The 9,760-nt window shown below is 44.9% G+C and overlaps 1 protein-coding gene across 11 annotated transcripts in view; it reads right to left on the minus strand.

Annotated features, from left to right (window-relative positions):
- TSC1 (TSC complex subunit 1) overlaps window positions 1-6,536 on the minus strand; it is a 31,016-nt gene extending 24,480 nt beyond the window's left edge. For 4 of the 11 annotated variants that reach the window (XR_013922995.1, XR_013922996.1, XM_080355763.1 and 1 more), the window contains exon 1: window positions 5,083-6,060. The gene's annotated coding sequence lies outside the window, so the exon portion shown is untranslated. The other 7 variants (XM_080355771.1, XM_080355767.1, XM_080355770.1 and 4 more) reach the window with 7 other exon arrangements.
- Window positions 6,537-9,760: the final 3,224 nt, after the last annotated feature.

The raw sequence follows: 9,760 nt of genomic DNA on the forward strand, positions 1-9,760 counted from the left end.
CCACACTCACAACAAGCATTTCATTAGCAACAAAATTTCTTGAAGTGTTCCAGTAATCACTATTCCAGAATACAGAAAAAAAACCCACCCTCAATGATCAGAGCTGCACAGCTGAGCAGAACAAATAAAATTTCAGTCCATCTACAAGCAGAGTCTGCTAATTGAAGCGTTTCAGATTTAAATGCTATTTCTTTCCGCATCCCACACTGGCAAAACCTTAAGAACTGCAGACTTAAAACTGGCTGGTAGTGTCAGCAAAACTTTCAACTAAAGATAAGAAAATAGAAACTTGAGCTGGGGGAAAAGAGTTGCTTTTGACTCAAATACATATTAGGGCTCTAAAATTTTGTGGTTTGGGATTCTGATTTTTTTTCTCTACATTGCACAGACTCCCAGGCTTCAACATCTTCCTCCCAGAGCTTGCTGTTCAGGACACAAACAATGTTCAGTGAGCGACACCAGCCTTCCAACAAGTTTAAAGCCACTCATCCATGCAGCTGAAGGAGTCAACCTTCCACTTCGTTACTCATTTTCAGGAGTCAACTGATTTTTTAGTTCCTAGTAACTGCTGTAATATTTAATTTACTAAATTACAGCTATACTGAGATACCCAAGAAAAACATATTTGAGACTATATAGGGCCTGCTAACATAGGTGCCTGAATTCATCTCACCATACAGTCTCAGCTATGGTTAAGCAATAGATTCCCCAGCTTCCTAAGCACCATGAATTAGTTTTTTAATGTCTTATTAACAAAAGCGATGTGTGACCACACCCCCGAACCAGCCGCGAGCTAAACCTGTTTTGAGAATAAAAGCAGCATAAATTCATGTCTCTGCTTCTTTATCCCACAAGCAGCTTCTCAATTCTTTCTGATTCTCCACCCCCCCCACCAGCATGTAAAAGATGCTTTTATTTCTCATTTTCCTCTAGTAATACTATTACACTTGGACCAGATCTTCATCACACCAGTAAAAACCTCAACAGCAGGTTTCACTAACTCTGACACTGCCAGAGGAAAAAAAAACCTAGAGCGTGCTGAAATGAAGAAACACACCTTTGTAGACACTCTGGCTGGGTTCTGGAAGTCAGGTTCAACAATACACTTGCAGACAGATGGGAAAAACACCAGTTTAAGTATTCAGTAGGTAAGAGGATTTAAAATTTTATGCTATTGGCCTGCTGGCACACACAAACACTAAAATCAGATAAAAGCAAGGTTGATAGCGCAAGTTTAGCTGCCGATAACTATACACATAGGTAACTAATAATTTCCCAAGCTCCCTAAACTAATTAAAACAGATGGCTCAAGTGACCTTGTGCCATTAAATCCAGCATAGTTTAAATACACTTGTCAATCATGCATTGAAGTACTTTATGCAAAGTGAAGTGATACCAGCATTCAAAATATTAATACAAGTATTCCAAACCACATCTAAAAATGGGACAATAACACACATAGGTACTTCCTGTATCCAAAATAGTGTGGTCAGCAGGACAAGGGCAGTGACCCTTCCCCTGTGCTCTGCATTGGGGAGGCCACACCTGGAGTATTGTGTTCAGTTCTAGGCCCCTCAGGTGAGGAAAGAGATTGAAGTGCTGGAGCGGGTCCAGAGAAGAGCAACACAACTGGTGAAGGGACTTGAACACAAGAGCTATGGGGAGAGGCTGAGGGAGCTGGACTTGTTTAGTCTGGAGAAGAGGAGGCTTAGAGGTGAGCTCAGCACTCTCTAGAACTACCTGAAGGGCAGTTCTAGCCAGGTGGAGATTGGGCTCTTCTCCCAGGCATCAGCAATAGGACAAGGGGCCATGGGCTTCAACTCTGCCAGGGGAAATTGAGGCTGGAGATTAGAAAGCAATTCTGTGCAGAGAGAGCGGTCAGGCATTGGAATGGCTGCCCAGGGAGGTGCTGGACTCACCAGCCCTGGAGGTTTTTAAACTGAGATTGGACATGGCACTTAGTGCCATGATCTAGTCAATGGACTGGAGCTGGACCAAGAGCTGGACTTGATGATCTCTGAGGTCTTTTCCAACCCAGTTAATTCTGTGACTCACTAGGTGGAAGGTTTACCTGCTGAAGTAAAAACACCAATAAAATGTTGCCACCCTGCTATACACAAATAATAATATTTTAAAAAAAAAAACAAAACCAAAACCAAATCAGAGCTTTCTCAATGCAGGATCTCTTGTAAAGTCATTTGTGAGGAACAGATTTGAAATCCTAAGTAAGACTGAGATCCTCTAATCACATTGGGTCCACGATGCCCAACACAAATGAACAAAGCAGGAAATTCCTGCAGTAGTCTTAGATGGTGTCACACTCTGTTTAAGCAAAGACAGCTGAATAACTAGTTTGCAGGCAAGAGGCTTTTAATTTCAATCAGAAAACACTGTGTTCTGGTATACGAAGTACTGTTCCCAGGGGCCACAGTATTGGTGTGATTTCTGACCAGTCCCAGCAGTAATTTGTGATTTTCAAATCTTCTCGATAAGGGAACTCAGCACAGGGCTTCCATTACCTCGTAAAGGAACTTCCATTACCTCGTAAAACAGTGAGATCACTCACTGAATGCCACAGTATTTTGTTTCTTGGATTGATGCATCTGTGGTGAACAGAACCTCCCTTAAATCTTCACAGTATCATATCACCACAACGTCTTTCCTCAGAAATACATACTATATGAGCCTCTTTAATGCTCCCAGCCCTGGCTATTGCAATCATTCCTCTATTAGAATTTCCACATCCCTGAAGCCATACTTGGAACCAACAGGACTGAAACAAAGTCAGTAACTTTTCCAAATGGTTTGAGTTGCTGATTCTTTGCTAACTTTTACAATTACTTTTATATAAAAGATCCAAGGCACTAAATAATAAAGAGTGGGGAAAAAACCTGTTTAAATACCTTTTAAAATGCAACATTTTAATCTCACTGGAAGATATAAATGCCAATAGCAAATGTCTTATTCTTATATTACAGAGCTTTCATAAAAATAAATTGTAATAAAAGGCATTAATTTTAAGTACCAATACAACTTTGGATCCAGCTTTCAGGAGAAAAAGGAGAAGCCAACGAGCCAAGAACCAATCTGTTCTACAAAATGTTTTTGGTAGCTAACTTAACCACAATACAGTTAAGCTACAGACTCAAGACAAAGGAAAAGACCGTAAAAATATTCAGGGGAAAAGGCTAACTAGAGAAAGAGATTATGACTTCTGTAAGTATTTCTGTCAAGAGAAGATGTTCTGTTCAGTGTATTTTTATCTCAAGCCAAATGAAAAAGCAGCTGGTAGTGCCAGTTATGGGGAGGAGGGGACACACTCCACAAACACACACTCCTCCCAGAACCTCCTCAGCATCTGCTGGATCAACACAGAAATTCAGACACCAGAACCATTTACTCCAGGATCAACATCAGCACTTGAGCCCTCTTCATCACTCATATGTTAAATGTGGGGCATCCCAGTAAATGGTTATTCCACCCCTCCAATAAGACAAAAGGGATTTCAACAGCACACAAAGCCAGAGCTCAGCACTGACACTTTTTCACCTGCTGCAGGTCAAGTCCTCGGGTGCTGCCTCGGCAGAGGCCACGGATGAGGACAGAGAATTTTACAGCAATCGTCGTTTTCACAGAAAATTCAGATTGACAGCAAAGCAGCCCTGCTCACTCAAATCTTTGCAATGTCTGTCATGAAAGGATAAGCCTCATTTCCTCCCATCTGATATACAAAAATCCAAGCCTGTTTTATGTTTCCTGACAATACTCAATTCTATATTTTCTTCACAGGTGAACTAAACACTACCATTATAGAAGTGACATAAGGAATGAATGAAAACTGACAGTAGGGTGAAAAAACACCAGTGGCAATAGGAAAGAAAGCAGCTGATCACTCACTTTTTCACCTCAGTTCAAACTCATCATTGAAATTGACAGTACAATTAATTTTATTTATTTATTTGTAAAGAATGAAGGTCTCTGGCTTCTTCTAGTAGCCTGTATTTTTTAAGATCTGATACGAGATCCCATTCCTGAACTTGATAATTATTTTTAGATATAACTCAATATTATGCACAATACCAAATGATAGGTACCTTTTAAATTAAAAACAAAAAAGACTATTACCCAGGACAGTGAGAGTAGTTCACCACTCTGCATTTTAACATGCTACTCAAATAACTGCTTTTGCTAACAAAGGAAATATTATTACTTGTCCTCATTACATTTATTAAACTACATGAAAACATAGCAGCTACATACCAGACCAAGAGATAATATTCTTTCAAAAAATATATGTCTGCAACACACCATAAAATCTAAGACTTCTCTCCTGCCTCCACCATTGAAACTTTGATTATTTATTGGCTTATAAGAGAAGGTATCCTGTCCAAAGATATAAATGTGTTCCTGCTCTGGCAGGGGGATTGGACTGGATGATCTTCTGAGGTCCTTTCCAATCCCTAACATTCTGTGATTCTGTGATATGTGTGTGCACACGTGCATGTGTGTTACAGGCTGCTCAGCTCTTAGAGAGATTGACAGGTTATCGCCCCACCAGCTCCTATCAGAGCTGCCAAGAAGGTGTCTGGTAGTTGTAAGAATTTCAGGAATTGGTACAAGTCGACATCCCAGCAGTCCAGCTCTAAACAGGGCTGGCATTCATTCGAAATTACAAATATTTACTACAGTCAAATATTTGTTCAAACACCAAAATACCTGCAATTGGACAGTATATCTCATGTGGGAATTCTTTAATAACACTACTTTTTATTAGTCACCAGAAAAGTAAACTCTCAAGTAACAAAGAGTTAAGGAGCCAGGATTAAACACAGCCAGAGATAAAATCATTTTAATTAAAGCTCATCTCATGACACATTAGATATTCTGACTATATTTTCATCTGAGTAAGTCTGTGCAACTCCCCATAAAGGCAAGTTAGTATTGGGTTGACTAGGCTGCTTACAAAAACCCTAAAAAACTAGAACAAATGAACAAAATGGTTTTTACTGGGTAAAGGATTTTAAGGTCATGATTTTATTTTAAGCTTAAACATGGCATAGCTGTTTCTGATAAGCAGAGTACCTGATTACTGCTTAGCAAAGCAAAGTCAACTGCAGACAGAAGTATTCCCGATGCTTGAACTAATTATCAAAACATCCTGAGTTTCCAAAGATTCAGTTTCTAGTTGTTCATATGTGTAAACTTCAGAGGAATTTTTCCACCTCCTGGGATCACTTCAGTAGTGCTTCCATTAGGATGGATTTCTAACAACTTGCTGCAGAAGTTAATGCCAGGAAACTACGGGATCAGACCAAAGAGTGAAAACCTTCGGTATGAGCATCCACTGGAAGGTTCTCTGGAAACAGCAGTTCTGGAAATGATTCTGCACACAACACCTGATCCTGGTTTCTGTGTCATTTCTATGGGGTTTGAATCATGTGCTCCTTTAAGGCATGTTCTTTCACTCATTGCCTTGTAAAAGACTCATTAAAAAAATAAAACAAATCAATCCCCCCAAAAAACCAAAAACCACACACACAAAAACCAAACAAACAAGGAAAGAAGCACTGACCAAACTGATAAAACAATAACAGAGGCTGCATCCATAGCAAACGAAGGGTGAAAACTTCAGAACTGCAGCTTCCAAGTTTTTTGTGATAACAGGAAGCAAAATGTTTGTTTGTTTGTTTGTTTGTTTTTGTAGCAATAAACAACATCCTGACTGCACATCACCTACCCACGAGCAAGGAAATAAGAGAACCCTTCCCCACCGAGGGGACAGACTTTGAACAACTGTTTTAATGCCTGAGCCCGGACCAGGGAACCTCTTCAGCAAGCGCCTGAGGCAGGAGCAGCCTGCAAATCACTGCTCAGCGTTTGAAAACGGGGGTGCTGAAGCTTTTTCGATAAACCGCGCAAAATTCAGGGCTGGGGGGGGACTCACAGTGGGGGGCAGCGCCCCCAGCCCCGCCCCCCCCCCAGGCGGCACCCACCTCAACATCAAATTTACCTGAGGGGAAGGAAAGGGGACAGAGGGGGGAACATCGCCCCCCGCCAGGCTTCACACTCACCTTCCCCATCCTCCCGGCCCCTTCCCTTTCTCCTGCCGCCTCCTCCCCAGCCCTTTCTCGCTGCCTCCCCATCGCTGTTCTCTGCCTCCTTCTCTCCGGCCCCCGCGGCTGTCCCCGCTCTCGCCCCGCTGGGGGAGGGAGGAGGAGGCCCAGAGCACTCACCTCTCCTTCTCCTCCCCTCAGCTGTTTACCACTCAGAGCTCCTCTAGCCCACAGGGCGCCGCCATCTTGGCCCTGCTTCCCCCTCCCATTCAGAAGCCGCTTCTCCCCTCGAATCCCTCCGCCGCACAAACTAGTCCCACCCTTCCGCCCCACTCTCCACCTCACCCAGCTTCGCGCCTGTCCCTCACACCGCCCCGCTCGTCTCTTCTCCCTTAAGGGCCTTTCTCCACGGTTGGGGATTAAGAGTGGGAGTGACGGGTGCGGCGCCCACCCCGTGTCCCGTGGCGGAGGTATCTCGGCGCGGGAGCGATGCGGCCCTGAGGAGGTCGCGTGATTCGGCGGGCGGTGCCGCGAGGAGCCCCGGGCAGCGGCGACGTCACAGGGGGCGGGGCCGGGCGGCGGCCGGTAAACAAGGCCCGGCCGGCAGGGATGGCGGCGACGGCTGCGGTCGAGCCTTATATTTTCTTTTATTTCTCTATTTCCCCTTCGCCCGTGGCGCTCAGGGTGTGTGGTTCGGGAGCCCGGCACCCCGCGGGCCTGTGGCCGGCCGGGCGAGGCTGCTGGACGGCCGCTCCGCCGTGACCCGGTTCCGAACTCCTGCCCGAGAGCGATTCCTGTACTGCGGGAATGTGCTGAAAGGGAATAAAAAGGTCTCCAAAGTACCTGTGTGTGTTTGGAGCGGCGTGAACGGGACAGCCGTGTGTGCCGAGCCATGGAAACCCCAGGGGCAGGCACCCACGAATATGCTTTATATTCTTAAATATGCAAAGTGCATTTCATTATTCTTATTTTGCACCCCATAATACTCCATGCAAACCGCGGACAAGGATTTATTTTCTTTTTTCTGCTGAAGCGCAGCAGCTATAGAACACAAAACATCCTTCCTTCTAGATACGGTTTATTCTTCCTTGTGGAAAATCCAGAGTTTAGGAAAGAAGTATGGAAATCGCCTTTGGACGGGTTCTCCCGCCTTCACTTCTGTGTGTTGTGCCAATGGGTTTTCAAGACAACATTTTGACCGCAGACCCACGGGGTCTCACATTTCTCATTCTCCAAGGAGGGGCGGTTGGGTGGGGATGTTGGGAAGCTGCTGCTCCAGCTCCTCAATGCGTGTGAATTGTCCTCAGGTGCTGGCAAGAGCCACAGATGTTAAATTTGCAAGGTGTTAAGATAATAAAAGCAGGTTAGAACCCCATCTGAGGAAGCATCGGGTGATTTTTAGCGTTCCCACTGCACCTGCGATGGCTCGTCCCGTGTCTGGAGGAGATCAAGCTGCGGTTTTAATCTGGTCCTGCCTTGTGCGCAGCAATTTATATTTATTACAGTCTGGACTGAGCGATGGTATTTTTTTCCTGCTGTGCAGAAGACGTGTTTATTAAATCTGCCACAGAAAAGAGTGGAAATTAGGATGAGCTTCAGAAAAGAGCTGCAAACAATTAGTTGTGTTATTTTACTGTGACTTAATTACCGTAACATTCAAATCGACAAAGAGAACATGGATGCTACAGGAGGGGCTTGCTGCTAGCTTTGAAAAGGAAAATGACTGCATTACAACGGGCATGATGTGCTATAATTAACCTGTTTATTGTTACTGAGTTATACATTTAATAATCTCTGCTTAGGATGCATTGGAGCGGATAACGTGTAGTAAGAACTCATGGCAACACACAAAACTAAGGTGTCCTCAGATGCAAGACAGCTCCCTGTACATCCCCCACGGCCCATGTGGGTCCAGGCCAGCACAGGCCCCTGTGAGCCCAGATAAGCCCTGGGCAGCTCTCGGTTCTCTGCTGACCCTGAAACAAAACGAGAGGATGGGGGAAATTACAGCAAGAGGAAGAGCATAACATAAGAATGACCACACGGGGTCAGCTCAAAGGTCTTTCTAGCCCAGAGTGAATGCATCTCTAGCACTCTGCTTTTAATTCAGCTTGTACAAATCGCCTTTTGACAGCGATTTCAATGGAGAGGAGAGGTGACAAGTTTGACAGGAGCCATAACAGAAATCTGGGGAAGAGTAAGAACACAACAAGCCGAGGTGATAGTGACTGCGCTCCCATCCTGCAACTATCTGCTCCATAGGAACTCCTGATGTAAAACAAAGGGAGGACAGGCGAGAGCTGAACCTGACACAGCAGCGTCCCCATCTCTCTTCAGGCATTCAAGTGTAGTGATAATAGTAATAATTAAAAGGGGGTTTCTTCGCCCGTTATCTCAGGTATCAGTTTGTATGCAATTACATCTGGGCTTTGCGGGATGATGGCTCCTTGGGGAAGCAGAACAGCTGATACAGATGTTTTATTTGCAACTGCTCTACACATCCATTGCTGACACCGGGAGAAGTAGTCACCTCCTTCTCCAGAGGACTGTGCCTTTGGAGCACCTCTGAAAGCAGCTGCTGAGGTTCTACTGAACATGCTGTTAGATTTCTTTGCACAACTAATTCTGCAGCCATTTGCACTTGATGTCAATGGGAAGCCTCTGCTCAGGGGTGCTGGCAGAAGCTGGCTCCAATGTTTCATGAAATAACATCTCAGTCCTTTCAGTAGCTTGTCATTTTCCTGTTTTGTTTAATTCCTGTAACTGTCTTCATATGAAACCCTGAAGCTGCCATGTACATTTTGGTTTTCTGTTACAGTGCTTGTTTTTGTAGCGGGAAATGTAATCCTTCAAATGCTTGTGTTTAAGAGAATGCAAATCAGCTTGCCAGCACAATGCCTTGGGAACGCTTCTTTCATACAAAACCCAGCTAGATAAATAAGGAGGGGATGAAGGAGGGGAAAAGGGATTGTTTGCCTCTATAAACAACAAGAATTAATTATGCTCAGTAAATGACAGGTAGGTTAAGATCAAAATGTGAATCTTTCTCAATGTGGGTGAAGTCTGCACTCCTGTCTCCGAGTTGCATCAAACCCCATGCACAGCCCGGACGGTGCCACAGGACAAGAGCCGGGACGTGTGGCTGTCCCGTAGAGCCACGCGGGATGCAAAATACCTCTGTCCAAATCTGAAACGTCTCTGGATCACGTCTGTTCCATCCTGGAAACACCAGCCCATCGCCGACCCTGCCACAGGGCAGGAAAACAGGTTATTGTTTCCTGGTGCCCTCACCACCCCGAGCTGCAGCAGGAAAAGGGACCCGAGTCCGAGCTCTGGTTCAATGCAGCCAACTGGAGAAAAGAGCCAAGTGCATTTGAAAGCTCATAGTGAGCAGAAAACATCCATGCTATACAGGCATTTCTCTGATGGTGATGTCCCAGTACTTGGCAGCCAACAGCTGTGTGTACGCTTATATACATCTTAAATTGTAAACTTGTCACGAGGCATCTCTGCTGTCCCAGTTCCAGCCACGCACAGTCTGCTCAAGCGCAGGAGGGACAACCGAGGGCACGTAGAGCTCACGCTGCTGTGCTCCTGCACAGCCAGGAAGGTTATGAAAATCAGAGAATAGGGAAAATCAAGGAATTACTGCCCCCTGCAACAGCATTTGTGGAGATCAGCTCTTCTTGTTTGTCCCCAGATAGGAA

The sequence above is a fragment of the Nesoenas mayeri genome (genome assembly GCF_963082525.1).
Source record: "Nesoenas mayeri genome assembly, chromosome: 18".
Classification (NCBI taxonomy): Eukaryota; Metazoa; Chordata; class Aves; order Columbiformes; family Columbidae; genus Nesoenas; species Nesoenas mayeri.